This window comes from Petaurus breviceps, unplaced genomic scaffold (genome assembly GCF_028583685.1).
Source record: "Petaurus breviceps papuanus isolate PSGF00001 unplaced genomic scaffold, PetGlider_PUasm1.0 287, whole genome shotgun sequence".
NCBI lineage: Eukaryota > Metazoa > Chordata > Mammalia > Diprotodontia > Petauridae > Petaurus > Petaurus breviceps.
Genome location: NW_027186029.1, coordinates 46299 through 65387, shown reverse-complemented (window position 1 = coordinate 65387; position 19089 = coordinate 46299). Strand labels below are relative to the sequence as shown.

The window sequence follows — 19089 nt, the reverse complement described above, 5'->3', positions numbered from 1 at the left end:
CTTCTTCATAGAAGGATGGACTCATTGCACACTCTCCATTCTCTAGATATCAGAGGCAGCTGATGGTGCAGTGGAGAGAGCCCTGGGCCCAGAGTGAGGCACACCAGAGTCTAAAGCAGCCTCAGGAAGTTACTAGCTGTGTGCCACAGGACAAGGCATAAAACATCTATTTGTCTCAGTTTCCTCAACTGTCAAATGGGGAGAATAATATCCCCTAACGTGGAAGGTTATTGTGAGGATAAAGTGACATAATATTGTAAAGAAATAATATTGTAGGGGTGCCTAGGTGGCGCAGTGAATAGAGCACTAGCCCTGGAGTCAGGAGGACCTGAGTTCAAATCCAGTTGCAGACACTTAACACTTATTAGCCGTGTGACCTTGGGCAAGTCACTTACCCCCAATTGCACAGCCTCCCCCCCTCCAAAAAAGCAAAAAAAAAAATAGTATTATAAAGACATAATATTATAAAGAAAGCCCTTGGCCCAGCACCTGGCAAATAGTAGATGAAAATAAATGCTCCTTCCCTTCCCTCCCTTTCCCACCAGCTCTGCTGGAATCTGAGGGCAACAGGAAGGAAGATTAGAGACAAACTCGTTATATGAGGCACAAGCAGAAGCCTGAGCTACAAATTGGTGCTTATTAAAAAGAAAAACATTCTGGATCCTAGACCCTCCCAGAGAGGACGGGCATATAAGGAAAAGCCCCCTGAGCAGCTGTCAGACACTTGGCAGACAGAATTCAGGGCCAGGTGGAGGTCAGACCAAATGGCCCCTGAGGGTCCTTCCAGGTCTGAGATGCTTCCACACCAACATGGAGCTGCCTAGAAGGGGTCAGAGACAGCTTCAGAAGCAACAAGGAGACCCTCAGGCTCCTGTCACACAATGAGAGACCTTTTGTGGGAAACACCAGGCAGCAGGACAAGAGATCAGCACTCTCCTCTCTCTCATAACTGATAAATGCTCCAAACCCTGCCCTCCAGGGATGAAGATATTCCTTTGATTACAGACTCAGTGGTACCAAGGGAAGTGTTCTTACCCAGGGAAAGCAGGTTCCAGGCATTCTCCAGCATGACCCCCCAGTACAACTCCTTCTGAGGATGATCCAAGAGCCCCCACTCCTCCTGGGTGAAGCCCACAGCCACGTCCTTGAATGTCACCAACCCCTAAAGCATGAAAAGGCACAGAATGTATGATCATTTATAATGAAGCTGAGAAGTATTTTCCTCTGAAACGCATCTCCCTGTGGAATCAGGGAAGAAGTTTGAGTTCTCTCTGTGAGGCACATGGATCTGTGGGGAGAGCATGAGAGAGGGTGATGGGAAATACCTTCCTCATCAGAAATGACAGAACATTTATGAGTCAGAGGAAGGGGAAGCCACAGACCAAATTTACATAATACATAACTTAACACACATGTATACACACATGTACATATGCCAATACTGTATGTAACAAACAGATCTTTGTCACGGTAACGGGAATGTGAAGTTCTTCCCTGTCCCTTAGTCACATGGAACTTGTGGTGGGAAGACTTTGCTGAAGGGTGGAGCAGAGCTGAGAGGAAGCTGGGAGCCAGAGCACTTGGTATGGTGGGAGAGAAAACACAGACAAGGAGATCGCTAGGCTTGTGTTTGTGGGAATACTTGGGGCGGTGTTGCTCTCTGCAGTGTTATTGTGTATAAATTTATTTGTTGCAATGATGAATTCAGTTTTCTGGTGTTGGGAATTGGCTTTTTGGTGTTGGAGTAAATGTTTTGTTTCTGTCTCCTATATGGAGTCTGTTATAGTTTGTAATTCAGAACTATGCTGGTATATATATACTCACTGTCATTCCTGTGAATATTGTATTGGCATTACAATCTTACATATAGGACATTATTTGCATGTTAATTCCTCCACTAGAATGTGAGCCCTATAGGATTAGGAACTGTGTTTTACCTTTAAAAAAAAACTTTATTTTCAATTCAGCAAACAAAACAAGCATTTACAAAAGAATCCAATAAAAAAGATGGTTGCTAAGGAGCAGCTAGGTGGTGCAGTGAATAGAGTACCAGCCCTGGAGTCAGGAGAACCTGAGTTCAAATCCAGCCTCAGACACTTAACACTTACTAGCTGTATGACCTTGAGTAAGTCACTTAATCCCAATTGCCCTGGCTTCCCTCCTCCAAAAAGCAAAAAAAAAAAAAAAAAAGATGATTGCTCATGAAACTGCAAATCTACCATGTACAACTTCCTATTCCCTGAAACATACAACACTTACGATGGAAATTTCTTTCCCTCAACCCAGACCTAGAGATGGCTACCATTAAACACAACTACCTACACACATGTGTGTCACTATGTTAAATCATTCAATATGCTTTTTCCCCCCTCTGGATGCAGATAGTGTCCCTCTTTAACGTGTCCTTTATTTTTGATCTGTGTCTTTAGAATAGTCAAACTGACTCATTTGCTGAAACTCTTCTGAACACAGTGTTGCTGTTACTGTATACAGTGTTCTCCTGGTTCTGCTCACTTTACTCTTAATCATTTTGTGCAAGTCTTTCCCGGCCTTTCTAACATCACTGAACTTGTCCTTTCTCACAGCAAAGTAGCAATCCACCACAATCTCACACCATAAGCTGTTCAGCCTTTCCCTAAATAATGGGCAGCCCTGCAATTTCCAGTTCTCTGTCACCACAAAGCGAGTTGCTGTCAAGATCTCAATCACATTCAGAGTGGAATTACTATCTATGAATTTCTCTTGATCTTACTTTTACCCACAATTTTCTTTCTCAGTCTCTTTTTATCCCTTTTGCTTCATCTTCTCCCCCCAATCATCTAACCCCCAATTTACTCACCTCCTCAAAAGTCCCCCCATCCTCTGCTTGACCTTCCTAAATCCCAGCCCACACACCCTCTGAAAAGCCCCTCCCCAACCCTGTTCCTCACTTTTCTCACCTCTCCACATGTGCAGATTTCTATACACTTTCACAAGTACACGTTGTTTATTTTTCAACCCAGATGAGAGTAAGGCTCCTACATTACCAGCCTCTGCCCTCCCTGCTTCCTCTCTCTGAGTCCTTCTTTTCACACTCCCTTTTTGCAATATCATTTCTCCCTTTCGACTTTTTCTGCCCAGATTTGCTTTTTATCATCAGCCCCTCATCCATAACAAGCCACCACCTTTATTTCAAACTACCTTAGTAATGATGACTAAGAATACTGATACGTTCATATATGTAATAAGTAAACATTTTAACCTTAATGGGGGCCTTGTAATCAGTTTTCAATGAATGTTTTCCTTATATATTTTTTGGATTTTATATCATTTTTGCAGTGAGCTCTGCTCCTTTTGTTACAGATGTCTGAAAGTCTTGCAGTTCATCAAATGACCATTTTTCCCATTCAGAATTATACTCAACTTTGCCAAGTAAATTATTCCTTAAAGCAACTGTAGCTCTTTTTTTACTCTTTTTTACATTATGAAACGTAATGTCCACAGACATATGGTCTTTCCGCATGGCATCGGCTATACCATGCGAAATCCTGACTGCGTTTCCACGTCACTTAACATCTTTTTCTCCTTCATTTCTCCACATTTTCTCCTTCACCCGGGAGTTCTGAAACTTTTCTTTGATGTTCATGAAAGCTTTCTTCTTGGGATCTCATTCAGGTGGTTAAAGGTAGATTTTTTCTAATTCTCCATTACTCTTTTGTTCTAGAAATTCAGGGCAATTTTCTTTAATAATTTCTAATTAATAAGTATCGTGTTCTAAAGGAAATTCTGTGAGAATCCTCTGTGAAGCTGGCAGAATCAGTACATTCTGAGGGGGAAAAAAGCATTAATTCCTGAATGACTGAAATAAAGGCTTATCTGGATGAAAACATGATGAGGATTCTAAAGAGATACTCACTGGAACCTGGACTGCATAAAGTTGTAAGTGATGGCTCTCCAAAAGGACACACATGTACAAATATATTTATAGCAGCTCTTTCTGTGGTGGCCAAGAATTGGAAATCAAGGGGATGTCCCTCAATTGGGGAATAGCTGAACAAGTTGTGGTATATGAATGTAATGGAATACTATTGTGCTATAGGAAATGAGGAGCAGACGGACTTCATAATAACCTGGAGAGACTTATACAAACTGATGCTGAGGGAGGAGAGTAAAACCAGGAGAACAATGTACACAATTATAGACATATCATATGTGTAAGCAAGTCCAGCCTCATGAGTAACTCATGATTTCCCAGAAATGAGGTAATTTGAAAGAAAACCATACTAGTCCACTTCTGATTGGGCACTTCCCAATTTGGTGAAAGGAAATACATAACGAAGGATTGAAACTGCTTTGCGCCAATTAGTTAACCCTAATGAAAGATTGTGAGCTTGCCTCACTAGCCAATGGTGAAGTAGGACAGGGGTTAGAGGTTAGGGTTAGGGTTAGGATCAGGACAAGAGAAGCCTGCGAGCTTCCACATTTTGTATTCCCTGGCAGATGCCCTTTGAGCAACAGGGGCAGTGCCCTTTCTCATGAGAAAGAATAAAGACCTTTTCTGATCTCAGATTCAGACTCCAAACTTTTTCATCTCACACAGTTACATGATTAAAAAGTACATGTTTTCAGTTGGTATGAAGAAGTTGCTTCGCTGGGTAACACCAAGTTTTAGTTGTCTTAGTTTACTATTCAGTAACGGGATGGTGATGTAATCCACTTCCTAGGGGATTTTATGTGAATTATTGTAAAGGTGTTTGGCACAATGTTTGGCATAAAGCAAAATGCTATCTGAATGTTAACTGTTTAATTTTAAAATGATTGCTTCAGGAAGGCTAGGTGGTGTAGTGAATAGAGCACTGACCCTGGAGTCAGGAGGACCTGAGTTCAAATGTGGCCTCAGATACTTGACACACTTACTAGCCATGTGACCTTGGGCAAGTCACTTAACCCCAACTATCCTTCCTCCCCCTCCAAAAAAATCCTTTTACATGATTGTTTCATGTTTGTTAACTTTGTGTGGAATTTTGCTTAGATATGAAGTTTATGCCAATGGTTATAAGATGAATAATTTTCTGTGTAAAGCAATTTGGAAACACATTCAACTGAATTAAGGTTACCAGATTGGTAATTAATTGGTTTTGGTCTACATGATAATTGTTTATGATAATGTTACTGGTAAACAATTGCATCATCTGTGTTATAAGAGAAGCAGTTTCCCAACAGTCTAAATGTTGTTAAATTAAGAATTATACTGTCAGAGGAACAGAAAAAATGGTGACTGGGTCCTTCTGACCATGTGATATAGTATTTTGAAATATTGCAATTTAATCAGTATAAACTGTAAGCTGTTTCTGAGAGGGGGTGATGCTCTTATGAAGAAATGTTTTATAAGATTTTTGGAGTGGTTTTAAGAGGGCCTACTGAATTTCTATTTGCAAACCAAATGGTTACAGTGATGGATATTGGTGACAATTAGGTCCAAATTTAATGTGAATGTTCCAAATATGCTTATGGGGTATGTTTATATGTTTAGAAAATTTGGTATGAGAAAGGGAAACAGATTAGCAGATGAGAAGGCTGAGTGGGGTCCGGTATTTGGGAAGTGATACTTATGCAGAGGTTTCAGAATAGTAGAGTTTTGTAGGGGAAGAAGGATGGGAGGCACAGGCTAGGGGAGATGAGGAAAGTTTTATGACCCAGGATGGGGGAAGCATCCCTGATCCCACTCCCTCGTCCTCAGCTCTGGGAAAAAGGAAGCAGGGGGAGGGACTGCAGGTAGAGAAGCTGGCTTGTTAGAGCAATAATTTTTTTTATGTTCTGGAAATGCATTTGATGTCACCTGTAGTTAATTGCCTGTGTTATAATTAGAGTGATTTGATGAAACTGTGGGTTACTACCGTGTTTCCCCAATAATAAGACCTATCCCAAAAATAAGCCCTCCCCTTACTGTGTAAGATTCCTCTAAAATAAGCCCTCCCCCGAAAATAAGCCCTATTGAGATTGCTACTGTAGTGAAGGTGATCCCCTGTGCTACACGCTACATTACGTTACTCTCTGTATGCACCGTCTCCCCCCCTGTGAAACGCACACCGCGCTCCGAGCTGCATCCAATCAGAGCTGCAGCAGTGAGCGTGTCATCCTGTTCTTCCCCAGTGATTTGCTTATTGAATAAAGGTACATTTTTTTGTTCACATTTACCTGTTTATTAAAATTGCTGTCAATGTTCATTAAAATAAGCCCTCCCCTGAAAATAAGCCCTCTGGTGTTTTTCTGTCCAAAAAAATAATAAGACGGTTCTTATTATCGGGGAAACATGGTATTTTAAGGCTAAAACCTAAGATTGTTAATGTGTATGGAAAAGGAGGGGTTAGTTGGAAAACATTATCCTGACTAATTCTGCTCACTCAGAACAGTCCTTCTGTATGTACAGGGGTTGCAGGCAGGGGCATTAGGATCAGCTCCTTCCTTCCTATGTTTATTCTCCTTATTTTATAAACTCACCAAGGCCCCTGGAAGCCATCTGTGTGGGCAGGATCATCAGCCCTGGAAAAGGAACCGGTTTTGGTTATGAATGAATAAATGAATGAATTCCTAAACAATGAACTTGGTTTGCTGAGGAGTTGCAAGTTCATGTATTATAGATAGAAAGGATTTCTCTCTATTGGCTTTTACACCAGGACAAGTTCAAATTTGAGAAGGGAAAAGTGTTAAATGGAATCCCTTATGTATGTGAGTCCTGGTAAATCTTTATTGCTTATTGCAATTCAATGAGAGTAAAATAACTGTATCTAACTCTTAGTTATAATTAGTGAAACTTGATATTTAAGATAAAAGGGTGGTTGGGACCACAACTAATTTTGTTTTGAATTTTAATTTGGGTATGGCTATCTGCATCAAATCAGTATCTGAGAGAAATGCCATGGATTACTCAGGGAGTGTATGATTCTGTATTGTTAATAGGTGAAGGTCTGAATTTTACCTTTTGGAAGGGAATGTTTCCCACCTAAGTATTCCTGAGTCTGGCTATAAAGTCTGCTTTATCCAATCAGGTCACTGCTTTTCATCTTTATGGCAGAGTTCTGTAATCAGTGGAAAGTTGGGCAAAATGCAGGGGTATGAAATTTTGCTATTTTCAATCAAATAATTGGGTAAATGGTGCTCTTGTATAGTCATGTGGAAGATAAGGACATTCTTTCTGAATGTTATGGGAATGATTAGATACACAAATCCATCAGCCTGTGAGGTTAGTCATTAACCTCTTTGTTTGTTTAAGCTGGGGCTCCAGTACAGAATAGTTATGTTAGTAAAAGGATCAGAGGTTTGGCAAGATAAATAAAGGTTTAGTTAGAAATATGGAAGGGAGATAAGAACGTTTGGGGACAAATGAGGGTTATCTAAGCCCTCAGTTTTAGATGGTTTAAGTATGTGAGGAGAATGTGAGGAAGTATTTTAAGAAGAAAGGTTAATAGTTCAATCAAATTTGAGAAGGAAAGGAAATAAGGATACAAATGCAATGTTGAATCATTATCCCACGGACTGAGGTTGGGATTTAAGTTACCATAATAAGGGTGTATCATAATAAGGAATGGCGTCCTTGTGTATTTCAAAGTGATGTAAGAGTAGTTGGGTATTAATACAATTGGCTGAATTAATTACTGGGACTAAATCAAAGATATCTTCAGTTTAGGGAAAGGAATTTCTATATGAGTTCAGATCAAGCATGGTCAGAGAAAGATAGGGAAGCTTGGGAAGTAGATGCAAATTTGTTAGAACAATAACTTATGATATAAATAGGAGATTTGATTTTTATGAACAAGAATGAGTGTAGAAATGAATGCAGGTCCTATAATGCTCACTTTAAAGATGTTTCTTAACCAATGTGAGGTATAGTCATATCTGAAACTGATTGTTGGAGTTTGCCATTTAAGATTTGATGGGGCTGTTAACTGACTGTTTTCCTGAATCTAAGTCCAGGTGTGGATATGAAGAAAGACTAAGGGCTTTCTGAGACACTGATGGATGATGCCAGAGAAGATGCATCTATGAACTGCAGAGGGTGATTGCATGGGGAGGTTGAGAGAACAACTTTTCTGCATGTGCTGAGGTGTGAGTCTGTCAATTTAATTTCCTCATTGACACCCACTAGAGGCCTGGCTCAATGATGCAATTTGACAGAGCTTCTGCCGGGAACTGACATGAAGTTGGGGAGATGCTATTCCCTTGTTTCAGTTATGCCCCTACTCTCCTAATGGAAAATTTCTGTAATCAAAAGTTTTGCAAGCATAGGGCCAAATCTATTAAATAATTGATTCTGGAACATCCTAAGATACTATAAGATGGAGCTATTAGGCTAAAGATTTTAGTCCAAATAGCAACAACTGGTTATTTGGACTTGGTATCTGCTATTGGTATAGATATTCCTGTATGAGTCAGGGTCCTTTAGCTCTCCGTAATTGTATGGGGACAACTAGGTCAAGGGCTTGTGAGGATATTATCCTGTTACCCAGTTAGTATCATATTCGTCTCAGTTTTGTTATAATTAGTTAATGTTAAAAGAAAAAAGGTTTGTGGTTGATTTTGTAAATCCTTTAAAAGGCAAAACATACCAGAAGTTGCAACTGTGTTATTGTTTGAAAAAGTGATTACGTAATATAAATTCCTTGGTGAAATCTCATCCTCCTGGTAGAGGAATTAATAACGTAAACTATAAGAAACTGGGTTCTTTTTTTTTTTTGAAAGCAATCGGGGTCAAGTAACTTGCTCAAGGTTACACGGCCAGTTATTTCTGGGTGTGTGCTGAGTATCTGAGCCCGGATTCGATCCCAGGTCATCTGGGGCTGGTGCTCTTACTCGTTGAACCACCTGGCCTCCCCTAAGCAATTGGGGTTAAGTAACTTGCTCAAGGTTACAAGGCCAGTTATTTCTGGGTGTGGTGCTGAGTGTCTGAGCCCGGGATTTGATCTCCAGGTCATCCTGACACTGGAGCCGGTGCTCTTACTTGCTGTGCTACCTGGCCGCCCCAAGAAACTGGGTTCTAATGTGCGTTTCTGGAGCATGACAATTGGCCAAGGTTCAGTTCTGATTTTGTAAAAATAATGAGGGGAGGAAGGGACGGGCAACTACGTGGCTCAGTAAATAGAGCACCAGCCCTGCAGTCAGGAGGACCTAAGTTCAAATCCAGCCTCACACACTTAACACAAAACTAGCCGTGTGACCTTGGGCAATTCATTTAACCCCAATTGCCCTACCTTCCCCCCTCCAAAAAAAAACCCTTTTAAAAAACTTAGAATGATAAGGGTATGAGGTTTAGGATGGCAACTGAAAATTGTTCCAAGGTCACTTTTGTAAGAGAGTGGACAAAAGAAGGCAGAAGACACAGAAGCTGAGACACAGTGCTGAAGTTGGCTGAACAAGCACCATGGACCAGCAGATTGGTGTCACATGGTGTCCCCTCCAGACAGCTGTGTGAGAGACTTCTGGCCCTTGGAGGGACAACTGATTGTAATTATTTTCCTTGGGATCTCTGTGTCTGTCCTCATAAAAGGGACTGCCCCCTTGCAATTTGTCAATGCGTCGATCTTACCTAAAGGGGAGGTGGGAGTTAGGGTTACAGGACTCCCACTTACATAGTAAGCAGGTTCATGAGGCTTCAGACAGTGATAGAGATTATTACCAACCAAACTGCCGGAGCTTTAGACCTGATAGTTGATAAGGACGCTCAAACAAGAGAGGCAGCCCTTCAGCACCCATTGGTATTAGACTGTCTCTTAGCTGAGGAAGGAGGTGTTTGTGGGAGACTAAATCTTTCCAGCTGCTATCTAAAGACAGATAACAATGGACAAGCAGTGAAACACATTACCCAAGACATATTAGCACATATACTAGCTCAAACCTGGAATTCCCCTTTCAATATCTCGTGGCGGTCTTGGTCTGGTGGCTCGGTGGAAGCAGATACTACGGTTCATACTGATTGTAATGAACGAAATCATTCTCCTACTGTCTACCTCCCCTGCAAAATGCAGCTACTCACTAGGGTAGTATGAGATTCTACACAAAGACTGGGACAGATTCAAGTACCAGGGGAGGGGTATAAAGAATCTGGTAGAAAGAACAGTAGATGAGGAGTGTGAACTAAAGAGGTTTGAAGAGAAAACCGAAAGAAAAGTGTGAAAACTCAACCCCTGTTAAAAACACAGGGAGGGATTGTGAAAGACAGCAAAGACTGAAGTTTCCACAGAAATGCTAGAAAATGCTGAGGTAAGACTGATGAGGGAAGTTAACAGACAGCGGAGAATAAGGGCTGATTCGGCTTAAACTGGTTGGGGTCAATGGCTGCCGAGCTAAAATTACTATTGTGCATGCTTAATAAACCTAATGCATATAATGGGACATATCCCACATAAAAATTAGAGCCTCATTAATAGAACATGGAATGTATAATAATGTATGATGAAGGGAGGGGGTCATGCTTACACATATCTAAGAGAAATATGTAATGGGCATACAGGGAAGATGGTAACCCAGAGAACGGACCAATCCATCCTCTGAAGGGAGGTATCCCTGTCAAACTAACAGTATAAAGCTTTTCTGGCTTTTGTACTCAGGGATCCCTCTTCCTGAAGAAGGGCAGGCCCGCTTCTGGCCAGGGACATTTAATTCCTCTGAACTTATCCTCAATAAACTTCTTATGATACCCAAATTTTAGTATCAATTGTATTTCTAACAGCAGTGAATGTTGAAAAATAAAAATAAATTAATTAAAAAAAAAAAGATGAATCCTCACCAAATGAAAAGTTATCTATTGTTACATTGAGGGTTTGAGGTTACTCCAGAGATGATGTATCATACCTAAAATAGCTTAGGCCTTTCCTTTCTGATTTCTTTCAATTTTCTATGATATACACTCCTTAATTCTCAAATTAATTACCCAGAAATAAAAGTAACCCTGATGGAGAAGGACAACTTAGGTGGCAGAGTGGCTGAAGCAATGGGCTTGGTATCAGGAAGATACCATCTTCCTAAGTTCAAATGTGGCCTCAGAAAGTTACTAGCTGTGTGACCCTGGACAAGTCACTTAACTCTGCTTGCCTCAGTTTCCTCATTTGCCAAATGAACCGGAGAAGGAAATGGAAACCACTGTGGTAGCTTTGTCTGGAATAAACCCAAATGGTTTATAAAATCTGCACCATCACAGAAATGCCTGAACAACAAGAGGGAGGGGCTGTCCTTCATGGCTCAAAAAAAAGCACTATTCCATTAACTTGGGTTTTCTTTGAACTAACTCATCAGAAAAGAGAAATAACTAATCTAAACACAGAGAATTATAGAAACTTGATAGAATAAGATTTAAGAGGCTGAGTTGAGAGGCCTAGTGATGAACCATATAAAGCAGAGGCTGGCCAGGTCTGAGAATATGGGAGAAGTGATCCACTGAGGCCCCGACTCAGGCAGCATTAGTCAGTTCGTCATGATTTTATGAGGGGACCTGATTGGTGTAATGATCTTAATGCATTCAGCTACTCAAGCACCAAATAGTAGGTCTGAGAATAAGCAATGTACTAGTCCTTCCTTTGTACAAGTCACACAGGAATACAGATTCTAACAGAAGGGCCCACGATAGGCCTCCAACATTAATGCAGTGTTCATCGCTTGTTTACCAGCTGTGCATCTCTCTTGCACAGCCACAACAATGCTGACCAAGCCAAGCCTGGGTGCTGGCAAGGCAGGGAAAGCCCCACCCTGGCCATGTGTTCTGGCAGGGTATGGACAGCTGCTACCATCTTCTCCTGCCTAAGCTAAGGAGGAGCCCATCCATCCTGTGACCACCGGGGCAGGGGAGACATTCCTGCTTCAGACAACTCGTGACCCAGCTGACACATCATTTTTACTTTTCTTAGCTTAAGAATCATGTCAAACAATGGATTCTGTATTTTGTATTGCTGCTTTAGGATGTCCAGGGAACAACTCTGGTAGCAAACCCAATGAATAAAAGGTCCCAGAAGCAGGGTGAATCTCAGATCCTGAGGAAGATCTGAGGCCCTTTACATTCATTACAGGGGGCCATAGGGCCTTTAGGAAAGTGCCCCTGGCTCAGAGCTCTGCCTCAGTCTCCTCGTTCGTGGGCTGGACAGTGGTAATCCCCACAATCAGGCAGTCCTTGATCCTTGAAGGGGTGGTCTCTATATCCAGCAGGCTGCATGGACAGCACGTGTGTCCAATGAGCTTGGACCCTGATGCTCTTCTCTTCCATTTCATTTTCTTCCATTTCTGTCACAAGCATAGTATCCACTTTATCAGAGCTTCTGATATTTGGGACCCATTCTCCATCCTAGCCATAAAATTGCCCTTTCATTTTTCATCACTGTGATTTCTTCTTCTTCTTTTTTTTTTAAGCAATTGGGGTTAAGTGACTTGCTCAAGGTTACACGGCCAGTTATATTGTGTGGGTGTTAAGTATCTGAGGCCAGAACCAATCCCGAGTCTCCCGACTCTGGGGCCACCGCTCTTACTTGCTGCACCACCTGGCCGCCCCATGTGATTTCTTCTTTCAAATGCCTGATCTAGGGTCTGTTTGGAATCCACATTTCACCCTTAAGTCTATTGTTTAACTTTGGAACTGTTGAGGAATTTATGGCTCTTTTCCACTTTTTGAGATTCCCAAGAATTTCTAAATCTCCCTTTTCCTCAGGCTCTCTGACCTCATTTTTCTTCCCTGCAGAGCAGTCTCAGTGTGTGTGTGTGGGAGCACTTTTGCTGGTGGATAACTGCTCTCTAACTGGTTCCCTAACACACCCAACAGAAGGTGTCCCAAAGCTACTTTCAGCTCTACACCTCCCCTTCACCAACATGGGCTGAGGCTGAGGTTAAGAAGAAAGCTCACCTCAGCCATCTCCTCGTCTCTCACCTGCCTCTGCTTCTGGGGTCTTCTCTGACTGACTTCCCCCCAGACCCCTGAATTGGGCACTTTCTTCCCCCTGAGCCCCTTTCAATCTTTTTTTTCCTGTTGCCTTCTTTGGTTAATTGTTGGTATCTTAAAGCTAAGGGAAAAGAAAACCTGGAATGTGCCCAGGCAAGCCCCTCCAAAGAAAAGAAAACACAGTACAGTAGGGAAGGCAAATAAACACAGGGGAAGGGCAGCCAAGAAAAAGAGAAGCCAAAACAACACTGAAAGACAATGCCCCTTAAGGAAGCAAACACTTTAATTTGAGACACATTGAATGTCCCTAGACAAGGCAAGGATCATGGGTCTCCCAGAAAAAAAAGTTGATACAATGATGAAGGAAATATTCAAAGGGAAATGGCCAGAACTTCCCAGCATGGAAATCTATGTCCCAATTCAAAGAATTCAGAGATGTCCTCAGAAAAAACAAAATCAATGGCCCAGTTTTAGGGAGGTGGCAGTGCAGGTCAGGAATTTCCAGGCTCTCCAGATTTCCTCCACAGACACAAAATCAGCACAAAACGAAGGCAGAGCAACAAGAATAAAGAGGCAAAGCAGCTGGAGGAGGAGCTGAGAGCACCTCATGGAAGGCTCCAGGGGTTGAGGTTTGGTTTGAGGGAAGTGTAGACAGGTCCAGGCCACCTACACTTCATCCACACACAGCAGTCCCAGAGAGAAGCAGAGCAGGCTGGAAATGTCACCTCAACCTTCACCTCCCTCACAGCCCCAAGAACTTTTACCTCCAGACATCTGACCTGCCAACCTTCCATCTAAGGAAGAGCAGATGCTGAGGGAGGGAGGACAGACAGACCCCTAATGTCTCCAGAAGCCCAGCCTAGCCGTGCTGCCCCCACGTGATCCTGGGCTGGGGCTGGGGTCGAGGAGGAGGGAGCACAAGTCCAGGGAGTGTGGGGCCACAGGGAGCAAGAACATTCTTAGGGGGGCAGCAGGGAATAGAGCACTGGCCTTGGAGTCATGAGAACATGAGTTCAAATCCTGCCTCAGACACTTAATACTTACTAGCCATGGGACCTTGCACAAGTCATTTAACTTCAATTGCCCTGCCTTCTCCCCTCCAAAAAAAGCAAAACAAAATAACATTCTCAGGACAGTGTGACACAAGCTCAAAAAGAAATCTTGGAAGAACTTAAAAAGGAGTTAAAAAATCAAATAAGAGAGAATGAGGATAAAATAGACAAAATAAATGCAATTCAAGAAAATTATGCTAAGGAATTTTAAGTTAAGTAAAAAAGAATGAGGAAAAATGAGAAAAGGCAACTCAAGAAAATTATGAAAAGAAATACAAATAATTAGAGAAAGGGATACAAAATTTTAAAGAGCAAAGTGACTCCTTGAAAACCAGTCTTTTACAAGAAGGATTGAACAATGTGATAAGACACTAAGATGAAATAAAACTAGAAAAAAATAGAAGAGAATCTGAAATATCTCATTAGAAACCCAATTGATCAGGGGGAGCCAAGATGGCAGAGTAGAAACAGGACTTCTGTGTGGTTCCGGCTTCCATCTCCTCCAATACATTTCCAAAATGACTTTAAACAAACTTTAGAGCTACAGAACCCACAAGGTGACAGAGAGAAACAAATCTCCCGCTGAAGGCAGCCTGTCAGGCTGGCAGGAAGGCTCCATCAGCTGGGAGGCGAGCACAGTCCTAGCCCCAGGATGGCCCAGACCAGCCATGGCTGGAGCAAAATTCAAGAGAGTGAATCACCAGCAGCTGTGGTGGTTTCCAGATTTCTCAATCCCCAAATGCCAAAGACAAAGTAAAAGGTCAGTGTGGAACTTGGTTGTGAACAGGGGTAGTGCAGTCCAGCTGCTGCCCCTGGAGAGAAAAGTGGAAGAGGTGTGGTGCCTGCAGCCCCTGCCAAGTGGCTGCTTCCAGTGTTCCTGGCCTGCAGATTGTAGGGGAACCAAGCCACCATTCAAAGGGTAATTACGTTTGCTGCTTGGATCCGAATCCTGGTCTTGGGTGCGGTCCTGGGGTGTGACCAGGGAGCAAGAGTGTGTGGGGACTGTGGAGAGGGTGCCCTTTTAGTAGCTATGACAGCTGCAGAAACCCAAGTGAGTTGGGACATAGTCCTCTCCATTCTGGAAGCAGAGTTCTACCATGGAAAAGAGCTCAAAAGTCAAGTAATGGGCAAGATGAGCAAGCAGGGGAAGGGCAATCAAACCACACAATTCTTTTTGGGGACAAAAAGGATCAAAGCATGGAACTGGAGGAGAACAGCAAAGTCAGAACTCCTGCATCAAAAGCTTCCGAGAAAAATATGAACTGGTTACAGGCATGGAGGAGCTCAAGGAGGATTTTGAAAATCAAGTAAGAGAAGTGGAGGAAAAATTGGAGAGAAAAGTGAGAATGATGCAAGGAAAATCATGAAAAGTGAGGCAACAGCCTGCTAAAGGAGATCCAAAAATACACTGAAGAAAATAACACCTTAAAAAATGGACTAACTCAAATGGCAAAAGAGGCCCAAAAAGCCAATGAAAATAATGCTTCAAAAAGCCAAATTTGTCAGGTGGAAAAGGAATTTCAAAAAGTCACTGAAGAGAATGACTCCTTCAGAATTAGATTGGAGCAATTGGAAGCTAATGATTTTATGAGAAATCAAGATACTAGAAAACAGATCCAAACAAATGAAAAAAACAGAAGGCAATGTGAAATAATTCACTGGAAAAACCACTGACCTGGAAAATAAATCCAGGAGAGATAATTTAAAAATTACTGGTCTATCTGAAAGCCATGATCAAAAAAAGAGTCTAGATACCATTTTTCAAGAAATTATCAAGCAAAATTGCCCTGATATTCTAGAACCAGAAAGCAAAAGAAAAATTGAAAGAATTCACCGATTACCTCTTGAAAAAGTTCCCAAAGAGAAAACTCCTAAGAATATTACAGCCAAATTCCAGAGTTCCCAGGACAAGTAGAAAATACTGCAAGCAGTCAGGAAGAAACTATTTAAGTACTGTGGAAACACAATCAGGGTAACACAAGACCTGGCAGCTTCCACATTAAGGGATCGAAGGGCTTGGAATAGGATATTCCAGAGGTCAAAGGAGCTAGGACTAAAACCAAGAATCACCTACTCAGCAAAACTGAGTAAAATGCTACAAGGAAAAATATGGTCATTCAATGAAATAGAGGATTTTCAAGCATTCTTGATGAAAAAACCAGAGCTGAACAGAAAATGTGACTTTCAAATACAAGAAGCAAGGGAAGCATGAGAAGGTAAACAGGAAAAAGAAATCATAAGGGACTTATTGAAGCTGAACTATTTACATTCCTACATGGAAAAACGATAAGTGTAACTCCTAAGACTTTGCTCAGTATGAGGACATCTGAAGGGAATATATATGTATACACACATATATATGTATGCATAGGAGGATGTATGTGCATATAAATATATATGTGAGTGTGGGCATTTGTATGTTCATGTACACATAGACAGAGGGCACGGGACGAGTTGAATATGGTATCTAAAAAATAAAATTAACAGGTGAGAGAGGGATTCATTGGGAGAAGAAAGGGAGAGATAGATTAGGATAAATTATCTTCTACAAAAGAGGCAAGAGAAAACTGTTACAATGGAGGGGAAGAGCAGGAAGGTGAAAGGGAATGAGAAAACCTGATTCTCATTGAATTTGGCCTAAGGAGGGAAGAACATACACACTCAATCGGGTATTTACCCTACAGGAAAATAAGGGGGTAGGGGATAAGTGGGGGGAGGATAGAAGGGAGGGCAGAGGGTAGCTAGAAGCAAACATTTTTGTAAAGGGATATGGTCAAAGGAGAAAATAGAATAAGTGGGGGGTGGGATAGGATGGAGGGAAATATAGTTAGTCTTCCACAAATGGAAAAATTTCCACTACTATGGAAATGATTTGCTTAACTACGTCTATATTGAACTGCTTATCTTCCCAGTGGGGGTGGGTGAGGAGGGAAGAAGGGAAAACATCTGGAAAAACAAATGTTTACAAATTGTTTTTTACATGCAACTGGGAAATAGGGTATGAAAACCCACCTTGCCCCACTAGAAAGTTAGGGGGGGATGGGGGAGGATATAAGAGAGAGCAGAGTGGGGGAGGGGTATTCAGTGGGCTTGCTATCTTGGGGTGAGGGGGAAAGACGGGGAGAGAAAAAATGGTAACTTGAAATCTTGTGAAAAACTAAAAATAAATACATTTAAAATCTGGGGGGAAAAAGAAAAGAAAACCAGTTGATGTGCAGAGATCAAGGAGAGAGCACAGAAGAACTTTCCCTGAAAGTTATGGTCAAGAAGGATCTCCACACAGTATCACGAGAAGCTCTAGAACAGGAAGATAAAGTGGAGGCAGAAAGAAGGCTCCGACAAACACCCAGAGAAGATCCGGGGAAGAAAACTGAGAAGGTCACGGCTGAATTTCAAAATTCGCAGGTTAAAGAGAAACGATGATTAGGGGAGAAGGAAAAGAAGCCCTACGTTCCAAAGCGATGGTAGCAGCTCATCTGTGGTGGCAATGAACTGGAAACTGCAGGGAAGATACAGGTATAGAATAATTCTACATACAGATACCTGCATGTGTCTAATGGTAGCCTCCTCTTCTAGGGCACAGGCTGAGGGTGTGCGAAGAAAAAGAAATGCACATGATAATTTTGTACTTTGTAAAACAGGAAGTTAGGCACAGCCTGCACTCACCTGGGCAGGGGGGCCGCTGCTCCCAGGGGCCATTCCCTCTGGCTCCAGGCTCCCTGCTGGGCTCAGGCCTGGGTCCTCGGCAGGTTGAGCTGGGAAGGGAGAAGGATCCCAGCTGGGGAGAGGTCTGGGTCTCCTCTTCTTAGGCCGAAGGCTGGCCTACAGCAATTGTAGGGGAGTGACAAAGGGACTGGCCCTGCCCTCAGGAGACAGACTCCACCCTGCAGGGGGAGATAGGAAGCAGGGTAGCTCAGCCTTAGAGAGGAAGATGGTCAGAACAGGAATACTACCTCCCTCCCTCTCTCACTCCTTTTCTTCTCCAGCAACGCCCCCCCCCCCCATTCTCCCACCCAAAGGACAGAGGGGGCTTGGCACCCAGATGGGATGAGGCCAGTCAGAGCCTCAGTGGCCCCTCAGTCAGAGCTCTCCCTCCAAAGGGTCCTCTGCCCTCCCTGCATCCCCTCTCCCTGACTCACATATCCATTATCTAGACTACAGACTGATTCCTTGATCTAGGAGAGGCTCAAGCTAGGGAAGGTTGAGCATGGGGAGGGCTCTTGAATGGAGCCAACAGGGAATGACCAGGGGAAGCCTGAGGATGGAACACAAAATCCAGTCTGGGAAGAAGCCACCTGGAAGGGGACCTGAGGCAAGGGAGCAGGGCTAGGGCCTGGGAGGCAAGACCATCGAACATGCCTCATGGAGGGTGGTCAGAGACACTGGAGGAACAGAAGGGCTCTGGGGGACACTGAGCCTGGGGAAGCAGGATGACTGTGTCCTGAGATCTAAGAAGGACCTGGAGGGGGGAGGGGGATGTGGGGACCCTCTGGTAGAGCTCAGGCTTGGAATCCCTAAAGGGAAACTGGAGATAGGGAGCCACATGCCTGGGATCTGACAGGGAACCAGCCCCAGAGCCCCGGGTGCAGATCAGGGGGACCAGGACTGAGCTTTGGTAACTGTGTCCAACCAAGCCTTAGTAGGGAGGGAGGAAGGGAGGATTCTTGGATCTCCAAAGGGGGCTGGATCTGAGGCAGGACCAGGAAATTCCTAACCAAGGGGTCAGAGATTAGGGGACCGGGAGACAGAACAGGTGGCGCTGATAGGCTGAAATCAGGGCTCCCGGGATCCTCTGGGAGAAGTCTGGTCTGGGGAAAGTGTTATCCAATGGGAAACCTGGGGAGGGTGAGCCAGGAAATGAGGGAGTGATGGGGGGTCTGCACAAAACCAAGAGGCAGGGAGCCCCCCAGGAGCCGGGCTCGGGAGGAAGGTGTGCTCCTGGCAGAGCCGGAGGACACTCACCCTGAGAGGGGATGGAGGAGACTGAACTGAGGAGGGCAGCAGCAGAACCGGGACGTGAGGGAGGGGTGCCCTACATCAGACCTACCTGGGACCTGCAAGCACAGAGCAGGCCTCGGGAAGGGGAAGGGATCCCGGAGAGGGCGGGGCGATGCCAGGGAGAGCTGGAGGGAGGAGGATCCT

General features: G+C 43.3%; 1 pseudogene; it reads right to left on the bottom strand.

The window, feature by feature from the left end:
• Positions 1-19089, bottom strand: part of LOC138167720 (zinc finger protein 420-like) — a 69517-nt pseudogene that overhangs the window by 11837 nt on the left and 38591 nt on the right.